The sequence below is a fragment of the Canis lupus genome, chromosome 13, assembly GCF_011100685.1.
Source record: "Canis lupus familiaris isolate Mischka breed German Shepherd chromosome 13, alternate assembly UU_Cfam_GSD_1.0, whole genome shotgun sequence".
Classification (NCBI taxonomy): domain Eukaryota; kingdom Metazoa; phylum Chordata; class Mammalia; order Carnivora; family Canidae; genus Canis; species Canis lupus.
The window spans coordinates 20,801,542-20,812,443 of NC_049234.1; positions in this window are offsets into that span (position 1 = coordinate 20,801,542).

A 10,902-nucleotide genomic window follows, 5' to 3' on the forward strand; every position below is an offset into this window, starting at 1 on the left:
GAAATGAGGATTATTTCATTTTAAGTGTTTTTGGGAGGAACGGTGTTTTTCCCTGTGGTCATTATAGTAAACTGGTGAACACCCAGAAAATTCAATTAAAGACTAGTACAATATTAGAGTTGAGAACATAGCTAAGAGTCCGTTAAGCCCAGCTCCTGTACCGTATTAAATACTAGCCCCAAACCACACAAGCAATTAGCGGTGGATCTTAGGACCTGGAATAGTCATTATTCATTGAGCCCTTATTAAGTGCCAAGTATTATGCCAGGTAACAGAGGCACAGTGATAAAATATAAACATGGTCCTTGCCCTAACGGAGCCATTGGCACACTGATAACTAGTTTCACTGTGTTCCCCTGTGAGAAGACTGTGAAAGGAATGAACTTCAGAGCTGATACTTGATTGATTGTAGATATCATAAAGTCAGGCAGTGAAATTGCTGGGAATTTAGATTCCTAGCATAAGCAAAATTCTGCCCCTGCTTAATTTATAATAGTCAAGAGCATAGACGTCAAGTTCTTGTAGAAGACAAAAAAAAAAAAAAAAAAAAAAAGAAAGAAAGAAAGAAAGAAAAAGAAATATTTAACATTTAAAATAGTAATGGATGGATCTCATTTTCACATTACTGATGCTTGTCTATAGAAGTTTGGGTGTGTCCAGAATATCTGGTCCCTACAGAGGAAAGTGAATACTTACTCATTGTAGCCAACATGGAAGGAGTTTACCTGTCACTGCTTGAAGTCATTACCTCATGCAACACTGTAATTGTCTAAGTATGAAATTCATGAATTAGTTCACAACATATTTCATCATAATGATTAATGTGGTTAAATAACAGTAAATGGACTGTATCCTTTTCAGTGGTGTAATGGAGTCCCAATGCATTTCAATATAGAGGCTCCAATTATTTCAAAAATCACTGTTGATAGCTTTTAGACTTTTGTGTCGATCTAAGCAGAGAAAAACAATTTGTGTGAGTATATGTGTGTGTGTTTCAGTTGTCCCTCCCTCCCCCACCACTTCGCAAAAGTGAAATAATAGGGCTCAAAGGAAGTTTTCCTATAGTTTTTTGTTCTCATCTAATTTTCTTGAATGGTTAAGGGCAAGTAATTATCAAGTACTCATTCTATAGACAATTTAAGGATATATATTTTTTTTAAATTTTATTTATTTATTCATGAGAGACAGAGAGAGAGAGAGAGAGAGAGAGAGAGGCAGAGACACAGGCAGAGGGGGAAGCAGGCTCCATGCAGGTACTTGATCCCAGGACTCCAGGATCATGCTCTGGGCTGAAGGCAGGGGCTAAACCACTGAGCCACACAGGCTGCCCAGGATATATGGTTTTTATATATGTGTTATGAAAGTTTAAAACACATAGACCCTTATTTTCTACCAAATAAAGTATTCTTGTCTAGTTGTTTTGTACAAATTGTCAATTTGCATTCATACACATTTACAGAAGTATTTTGGCCCAAGTTTATTTATTTATTTTTTTTTTTTTAAAGATTTTATTTATTTATTCATGATAGTCACAGAGAGAGAGAGAGAGAGAGAGGCAGAGACACAGGCAGAGGGAGAAGCAGGCTCCATGCACCAGGAGCCCGACGTGGGATTCGATCCCGGGCCTCCAGGATCGCGCCCTGGGCCAAAGGCAGGCGCCAAACCGCTGCGCCACCCAGGGATCCCTGGCCCAAGTTTAAACGGAACCTGTGGTACATGACTCTCACAGGGATGTTTTGAGAAGTAAGTAAGATAACCCAGGTAAAATGCTTAGTATAGTACTAGGCATTTATATGCCCCAAACATAGTAGCAACTCATTTTACTATTTCACAAAATAATTGACAAATAAGCTTATAACTGCTAATCAGCAAAAGCCCAAGGAGGTAAGTAGCTATCAGGGCATCACATTGTAGGCATCATGGACCCACTCATAGGGAGATTTGTGCCCAAGTAAAAGATTGCATGCATGTGGGGTTGGATAGGATATAGAGCAACCACATAATTATTGCAAAATTGTGTCATGAGATGGAAATCTTAGTCATTGGAGACTTGAGGACAAAATAACCTATTGCAGGGCATGATTGAGACACAAATAACGGAAATCCATCTCTGGGAATGTGAATGTCAAATCCAAGCCAACCAGTTGCAAGTGGTCCTAGCATTGGGATACACACCCCTCCGTAGGGCATAGGGGCCAGCAGACCCTCTCTAATCTTTATTAGGACTGCACACCTCTCTACTGGTCTCCTTATTAGGGGTCCATTAGCAAGACTAGAGGGAGAAGAGGCAGGACCAGCAATTGTTTGTTTTCCAATGGTAGAATCAAAATTGGTTAGGGAAGAGACGACTCAGTATAGAATCCAGGAAAATGGGTGCATTCCTTGTGCATCGAAGAAAACTGGCCTTTGAACACCCCAAGAAGAAATTAATCCCTAAACAAAATCTATACAACTCGCAATAGAAAAAAATGGAATAGGCTAGGATTTAGAGCCACAATTTTGCATTTGGTTTCTCACTCAACCTTGGACAAAGTACCTACCCTTTCTGATCTTAATTTTTTCCTCTGTAAAAAACAGTGCATATTAAAAATACAGAGCTATTAGGGCAAATGAGAACATGCATGTGAAAGCATATTGTAGATTGTAAATACTGCAAAATGCTTGTCATTGTCTATTTTTACCCACTTTCCCTGCTGTGTCTTTCACAATCCTTCTTCCTCTCTTTCTGACCCAAGAATGTACACTCCCCTACATTCAGAAGACAGTAGGTTAGACCAATGCCCTCTCTCCTCCTTTGAGTCTTGGCAACAGGGGTGTGGGAATATCTAGCAGCTTTGACCTCACGGAGGCACAAGACAGGCAGCGACGCAGCACAGAGGTTCTGGCTGAGTGGCTCAGACTTTACACTCTTAGCTCTTGACCTCTAGATCCTTGCTCTCGGAAGAATGAAGACAGTACCTGCCATGGAACTACTTCCCAAATGGGTGGGAAACCCCTGAGAAGCTGAAGCTCTCCTTTTTATGGGAGGTTCTCTTCTGCCTTCCCACCCCATTAAGTTATCTGTCCTCTTCTGATTTTATGGTTCATTTGCAGATTTATTATTATAATACTGCTCTTTCCATCTGAAACACCAACTGGCTTCCTTTCTGTAGGCTCCCGGGGGCCTCTTCTGCCATTCTGTACCTGTGGGAATGAGAAGACGGAGGCTCTCTTATTTCAGGGGCAGGGAGGGCCCCCTGTGAACGATGCAATGATTTCTTACGGGAAGGGAAGACACTTGTGTGATTTTTATAGAGAATCCATCCAAAGTTGTAGAAGGAATGGGTAGTGCAGAGGAATTAGGGGGATTATTCTCTGAGGAGAAGAGAGCCATGACATCACAGAGGGGCGATCTGCATCAGCTTCAAGGACTATCGCTGCAGTGAGAGCCCATGGCCTAATTCTACTCTTGGGCGGGGTTAGACTGTTTAAAGCTTACGTCTGTCTACATATCTTGCCGCTGACAGCTTGGCAGAAGATGGAACACAAGGTATAATCATCAGAATAAATTTATGGAGGGATCATTATTTGTTATTGTCTTTGTTTTAATAGTTGCTTTGGGATTCATAGTTTTCTCCCATTCTAATAGTGATTTTATGATAGTGAGCTAAAACCCTTTCACTCTGCTCTGAAACACAACATATTTCTCTTTCTTTCACAAATGATTATCACAGAGTTCATTTGGTTTTCCACACAGAGAAATCACTATGTCCATGTAGTCACTTTTCAGATCACACACATCCCCACAGTCCTGCTTCTCTGCATTTGTGCACTTTTGGTTTCTGGCAGAAGTTTCTTAGCATTCAACCCTGAGGCAAAAAGTTGGAAATAGGTTTTTCTCCAGGACTATCCTTTTTCTACTTTCAAGAAAATATTTTATTTTTCCTCTACCTGGTTTGGACGGTGCCGAACCCTCAAGAAGTTAGTTAGGTTGGGTCATTTCCTTTCATTTTGGAATCCTTAAGAGAAAACTCTTATTCAGTTGTATTTTGTGGTATTTAGAAAAAAGAAAAAAAAGACATATATCATGCTCATCAGTTTAATTATGAATGTTTGTTGTCAATGTGTTTTTCTTAAAAGAGCTCAAGACACTTTCCATGTCCATGATAAATTGGACAGTGGATATTATATCTTATTACTTTATAATTATCATACAATTCATAGTTGATTATATCATTAAATTCTGGTTGCAAATCTTCAACTGATGTCCTGTCTCCATTCCTGCTTTTGCCCCAGCAACAGAGATTAGTTATGAGGAAAGAATCAAAAGGCTAGTAATTTTTCCATTTAGCCCCATATCAAATGTATTCATCAACACCTCAAATTAGCTTAGCAAAAACAAGTCAAATTGAGAAAATTTCCTTCTTTGTCCATCTACACTGCCACACTGTACGTCTAGTTCTCATCGCTCACCTGACACAATGGCCTCCCTCTGATCTCTTTACCTACATATCTCCACTCCTCAAGCTTGTCCTACTTACCTCAGATTCACCTTACTGAAAGTCAACTATGGTTAAGTCATTAACCTTCTCAAATAACCTTTGTACTGGCTATTGCCTCTTTTTTAAAGATTTTATTTATTTATTTATTTATTTATTTATTTATTTATTTGACACAGACAGAGAGAGAGCAGGAGCAGAGGGAGCATGAGCAGAGGGAGCAGCAGGGGGAGCAGCAGGCTCCCCACTGAGTAGGGAGCTCCAACACGGGGCTCCATCCCAGCACCCTGGGATCATAACCTGTGCCAAAGGCAGATGCGTTAACCCACTGAGCCACCCCAGTGGCTACTGCCTCTTAAATGAAAGTTCATGTTTTAATGTCACACACAAAGCCCTCAGGCAGAAGCAAATCCAGGTTTTTATCCCACCATAAGATAGGCTCTCAATCTGCTTGGTGACTAAAGGCATAAACTTGGGGTATGGATCTGGGGGCAAGGCTTCCCAGGGGGATGAGTTTTACCTCTTGGTTGATGAACTTTAATGAAAGGAGATTCCACTCATCTATTCCACATTATCTATCAATAGTTGCAAAATTTCTTTCAATTATCTTCATCCTCATTTTACTAACATTGGGCCAACATACTTTGAATTTAGATGAAGCCAGGCCATTTACGTAGAGTGGGCTTCAGGAACATGGGTTCCCTATCATTTCCCCCAGCAATGTTTCTGTCCTCAGGACTTGACTTCTCCATCTGACGTATGTCTCACCATTTACTGGTTACTTGTTTTCTGGAAAACAACTTGAGAAGCATTAGGATAGTTGATACCTTTTAATTTGAAAACTGCATTTATTTATGTGCCTGCTCACCCAGAGATTATGTCTTCCTTAGGTAGTAAAGTGCCAGGAAATTTCTTTTTGAATTACTGATGGTAGCCTCTATTGAACTCACCCCTCTGGTCTGAAGGATAGATGCCTATTGCCTGAAGTTGCTTTGGTGGTCTCTTTAGAAGGCAGGCTCCTGGGTGCATTTCTTCATCACTTCAGGTCATCTCTTCCAAGACTGTTTGTATGTATGGTAAAGAGTTGGGAGTGGGGAACTTAGTCTCTTGGAGATTATGAGAAAGCTTCGTTTAGAAGGATGGGAAAACATACCACTATGCAGGTAAATAAGAAATGTGGAAGTGATCAGATTGTTTAAATATTGAGATTTTATTTTAAAAAAATTTAAAGTAATCTCTGTGTCCATCATGGGGCTCAAACTCATGACCCTGAGAGCAAGAGGCACATACTCTACTGACTGAGCCAGCCAGGAACTCCTAAATTTTGATATTTTATTTTATTAAAAATTTATTTTTCTAAAGATTGTGTTTTTAAGCAATCTCTATACCCAATGTGGGTAAAACCCTAAAATCAAGAGTCCCATACCACCAACTGAGCCAGCCAGGAGTCTATACATTTTGAGATTTTAAAGGAATATGCTTCTTTGGAAGCTAGATGTGAAACCGTGGAGAAGGAAAGGAGTCATCATGTTAGGTCCCTGGGACTGTAGGTGTTGGATTGTTGGATCAAGTCCTAAAGACTGGAATATAAACTTCCTAATAGTAGACACCTTGTCTAGGTTGTTGACCATTGTACCTTCCAGAACCAAACATAATGCCTGGAATATGGTAGACACTCCACATCCAATAGACACATGATAAACCTCTATTACAAGAGTAGGCAAATGACCCAGCATGCCTGATTTGACTCACTCATTTAAAGATACTCTGCATTTGAACACAGATAACTGCAGTCTAGCAAATCCATGGCCAGGGTACTCTAAATGGATTTGGAATTTAAGAAATGGATCATTTTTAAAGACCACAATTTCAGTTCAGGGATCTGGATCAGCAGATGACCCTCTCTATGTGACCAACAACTTTACAACCTCAACTTCATATAATATTGAGAATCATTAGCAGTTGAGCACTGGTGGGATTATATCTCTGGTGCTGTATGAGTGTAGAAATCTACTTGATCCCTTCTTTTGAATTATACAAATCCTTTTTTTTAAAGTTTTTTTTTTAATTTTTATTTATTTATGATAGTCACACACACAGAGAGAGAGAGAGAGGCAGAAACATAGGCAGAGGGAGAAGCAGGCTCCATGCACTGGGAGCCCGACGTGGGATTCGATCCCGAGTCTCCAGGATCGCGCCCTGGGCCAAAGGCAGGCGCTAAACCGCTGCGCCACCCAGGGATCCCTGAATTTTACAAATCCTTAGGGTTCTTTGGGAAATCCAAGTAAAACCTCAGGAGGAAGATCTTAAATGTCTTCCTACCAGAAAAACCCCCTGTGTTTTTATATTATGTAAAAAATTAAAAGAACTGTGGCTGCCTTTGTGCTCCAAGTTTGTGGAATAGTTCTTTCTGATTGAGTAGATAAATAAATAAGACCAAATTGGTAATAAGGTATAAGTAAGATGCAATCGATAGGCAGTGCCACTGCTTTCTTAGAGCTATTTATCAAATCACTCCTTCATTCAAGCAGAAACATAGCACAGATTACACAAAAACTTTTTAATACAGGCCAAAACACCTGTCACATACAATAGGCCTAAGAATGCGGTGACTCAGGAAGAAAACTGGATTGGGCTCAAGCCACCTGGCCTCTAGATCTTGCAGGTAGCTCTGCCATACAGCTGTCGTGTAACTCTGGGCAAGTCACTTCAATCTCTAAGATTCTCTCTTCTCTCCTCTCAAAACTGATGAAGGTAGATTAAATAATCTTTTCCTTTCAAGGCATATGATTCTTTTATCCCCTGAATGGGACATTTGTCAAAGAGCTTCTTCCATCTTGGCTCTAAGAGTAACTTTTTATAGGCTGTTCTCTAGCAAGAGAGAAACTGAAAAGATATCTTTAACAGTTATAAAACCAAAATGGTTTATAGGCTTTAAAAAGTAGTACTGTTCAGGGTCCTTTATTCATAGAGCAAAATCCAGTGATGAGCTCATCATTTCCATTATAAATAGAGTATTTCTTGGTGTCTGTAAGTTAATTGGAACATTTTGCTTAGAATTGAATCCTGCCAAGAAGTTTTTCATGAGCTTTTAACACAAACGTGGTACTCTATCTTTTGATAAGAAACTATAGGAAGAAAAAATACATACCAAAGCACTGGTGACCTTAAAAGCCAGGGACATACCTTCACAAGTCATTTAGAGAATCTTTACCTCCTGGTCTTGTTGAAGGCCAGCACTTGACGCCAAAGGAAGAAAACTGAGAAACAGTAGGAGGGGAACAAGGGTATTCATGATTTTATTTATTTTTTATTTTTTACTTTTTAAAAATATTTTATTTATTTATTCATGAGAGACACACACACAAAGAGGCAGAGACACAGGCAGAGGGAGAAGCAGGCTCCATGCAAGGAGCCTGATGCGGGACTCAACCCCAGGACTCCAGGATCACTCCATGGGCTGAAGGTGGTGCTAAACCGCTGAGCCACCCAGGGATCTCCAAGTGCATGATTTTGAAAAATCAACAAAAGAGAGAAAGAAAGTGTGTGGTGCTTGACAAGAATTTAGTTTCTGGAGAAGGGCCAACCTGTATTTGAACACCAGTCTTGCAAGTTCATAGTTTCATGACTGTCAGAGGGAAGAACTGAGGCAGGATTCTCTGGGTGAAATGACAAGGTTGTACCATAGAGAGAGAAAAAGATGTCCTGTTTCCATCCTTTAAATTCCTAAGAGTAGTGTGAGCCTTAGAGCCAAAATAGAAATGCAATCCAACTTTACAATCAGATGTTGGCCCGAGAGGTAGAGAAAAGTGAGAAGAGACATATAGCCTGTGGCAAGAATGGACTGTAGCCTGGCGGATGCCTGGTCTAAGTGGATGGCGCCCTTTGGAGACCAAGAGCCATGATGAGACCTTATGGCTCTTTGGGAGTGGTCCCATTTTGGTGAGGACAAACAATTTCTTTTACAGTGTTTTAGACATTTATGGTATGAATTTCAAAAGCTCGATATTGGCAATCCATTACCTTAAAAGGAACACCTGACTTGACTTCTAGTTAAAGAATTATGACAGACAAGATTACTTGAAAACACTCCCTAATAAAAAATCCTTTAAATTATGGATAAATTATAATGTACATTTCTTTTTTCTTAAAGTAATCTCCACACCTATCATGGGGCTTGAACTCACAACACTGAGATCAATAGTTGCCTTCTCCACTCACTGAGCCAGCCAGGTGCCCTGCATACATTTCTTTTGAATGCACAAGAATGTAAACTATCTCCCCAGGGGTTAAAAACAAAGCATAACTAAAAGCCACGTTGTTTGGTATATAGACACCTACTGAAACTTCTGTGGAGGTTAGAAGGATGAGGGTAACTAGTTGTTTGTTTGTTGAAATGGAAGTTTATATATAGTTGATATAAAATATTAGTTTCAGGTATACAGCATAGTGAATTGACAATTATATACATTATGAAATGCTTGCCACAGTGAATGTATAGGATAACTCATTTTTGATATCTAACCAAGGACAGAAAGAAAACTTTGAACCTGTGCCTCATTGGGAGTTGGAACTGACATCCCTCATTTAGGTCCAGAATCCAAGAAGGTCTATTGGAATAGTAGAAAAGTAAAAGATTAGAATAGTAGAAAACTCTACCCACCAGGTTGATAGCAAGAAAATCCTCTCTCCAACTGGGCTGTAGATAGGGAAAAACAAAAGTTTCAACTAAGAATTTATATTGCAGACTAATGAGCAAGGAGCCTGACATGGGTGGGGCTAGATCCCAGGACCTTGGGGGTCACGACCTGAGCGGAAGCCATGTGCTTAACCCACTGAGCCACCTGGGCACCCCTTAGGCATTTTTAACTCTATACATCCAGAGTTTTGACCTCTACATCCTGGAAGAACCCGCTGAAGGAAGCATTTCAGCAGAAGAAAGTTGTATAGAGGGAGTAGGGAAGTGATTGAAGGAATAGTGAGCAAATAACTTGTAAACATATGTGTAAACCTACATAAATATAGACTAGGCTGGATAATTAAAAATATTGGTGCTTGATTGTGGGGTTCCAAAATTCAAAGTATAAATCCTTGGCTAATAATAATGGTTTTCCAAAATTCAAAGTATAAATCCTTGGCTAATAATAACAGAGGAGACAAGTGAGGCTGACCAGGGTTAAAGCATCCCAAGCTCCTTGCATTTCTACAGAGGAAGGTAGACATACTGCTTATCATTAGATTTTGCTACATCAAATTTAAAGGGAAGCTCTAAAGAATTAGGAATAAAAGGGTAAATGTGTAGAGTTTTAAATTTATAAAACAGGGACTCCTGGGTGGCTCAGCGGTTGGTGTCTGCCTTTGGCTCAGGGCATGATCCTGGGGTCCTGGGATCGAATCCCGCATGGGGCTCCTCTGCCGATGTCTCTGCCTCTCCATGCCTCTCGTGAATAAAAAAAAAAACTAAAAACATTGACTTTTATTTTTTTATTTTTTATTTCTTAAAGATTTTATTTGTTCATGATAGACACAGAGAGACAGAGAGAGAGAGGCGGAGACACAGGCAGAGGGAGAAGCAGGCTCCATGCAGGAAGCCCGATGCGGGACTCGATCCCAGGACTCCAGGATCATGCCCTTGACCAAAGGCAGGCACCAAACCGCTGAGCCACCCAGGGATCCCCCAAAACATTGACTTTTAAGATAATAATATATATATATATATATAGGACCTGTGAGAACTACCATATAATACAGAGTTACAATAAGTGTTAGAAATGAGCATAAAAGGCTGGAAGTAGGAATGAGATTGGTAAATTGGTATTTGATACAATTGGTAATTGATACAAATGTTCTCAGGTTTTGTCTGGGAATTGGTAAAAGTGCAACTCAAGGCAGAGTGCAAATAGAATACTATTACCACTTCTAATTTAAGACTAAAAGAATAAAAAAATAAATAATTAACCAATAAGCTATGGAAGGGAAATGGATACATTAAAAGCTCCATCTTAGTGAAATTTTAGAACACCTAAACCAGAACAAAAAACAGATTGCCTCCAAAAAAAACAAAAGTACACCTGATGGTGGAATTGTCAACAAGATAAGAAGCAAAAAAGATATGCATTGGGGAGCCCAATGTGGGATTCGATCCCAGGACCATGGGATCACGACTTGAACCAAAGGCAGACACTCAACCACTAAGCCACCCAGGTGCCCCCAAAAGACTAATATTTAAAGTACTTTTTTTTTTTTAACAAACTCAAATAGAAGGACAAAAAGGAGCAAAGAACAACAACAACAACAAAAAAACAAATAGGATGATGGTAGATTTATTTATTTATTTATTTATTTATTTATTTATTTGATGGTAGATTTAAAGTCAAATATATCAGCAATTATATTAAATAAAAATGCAGTAAGTACCTCTTTT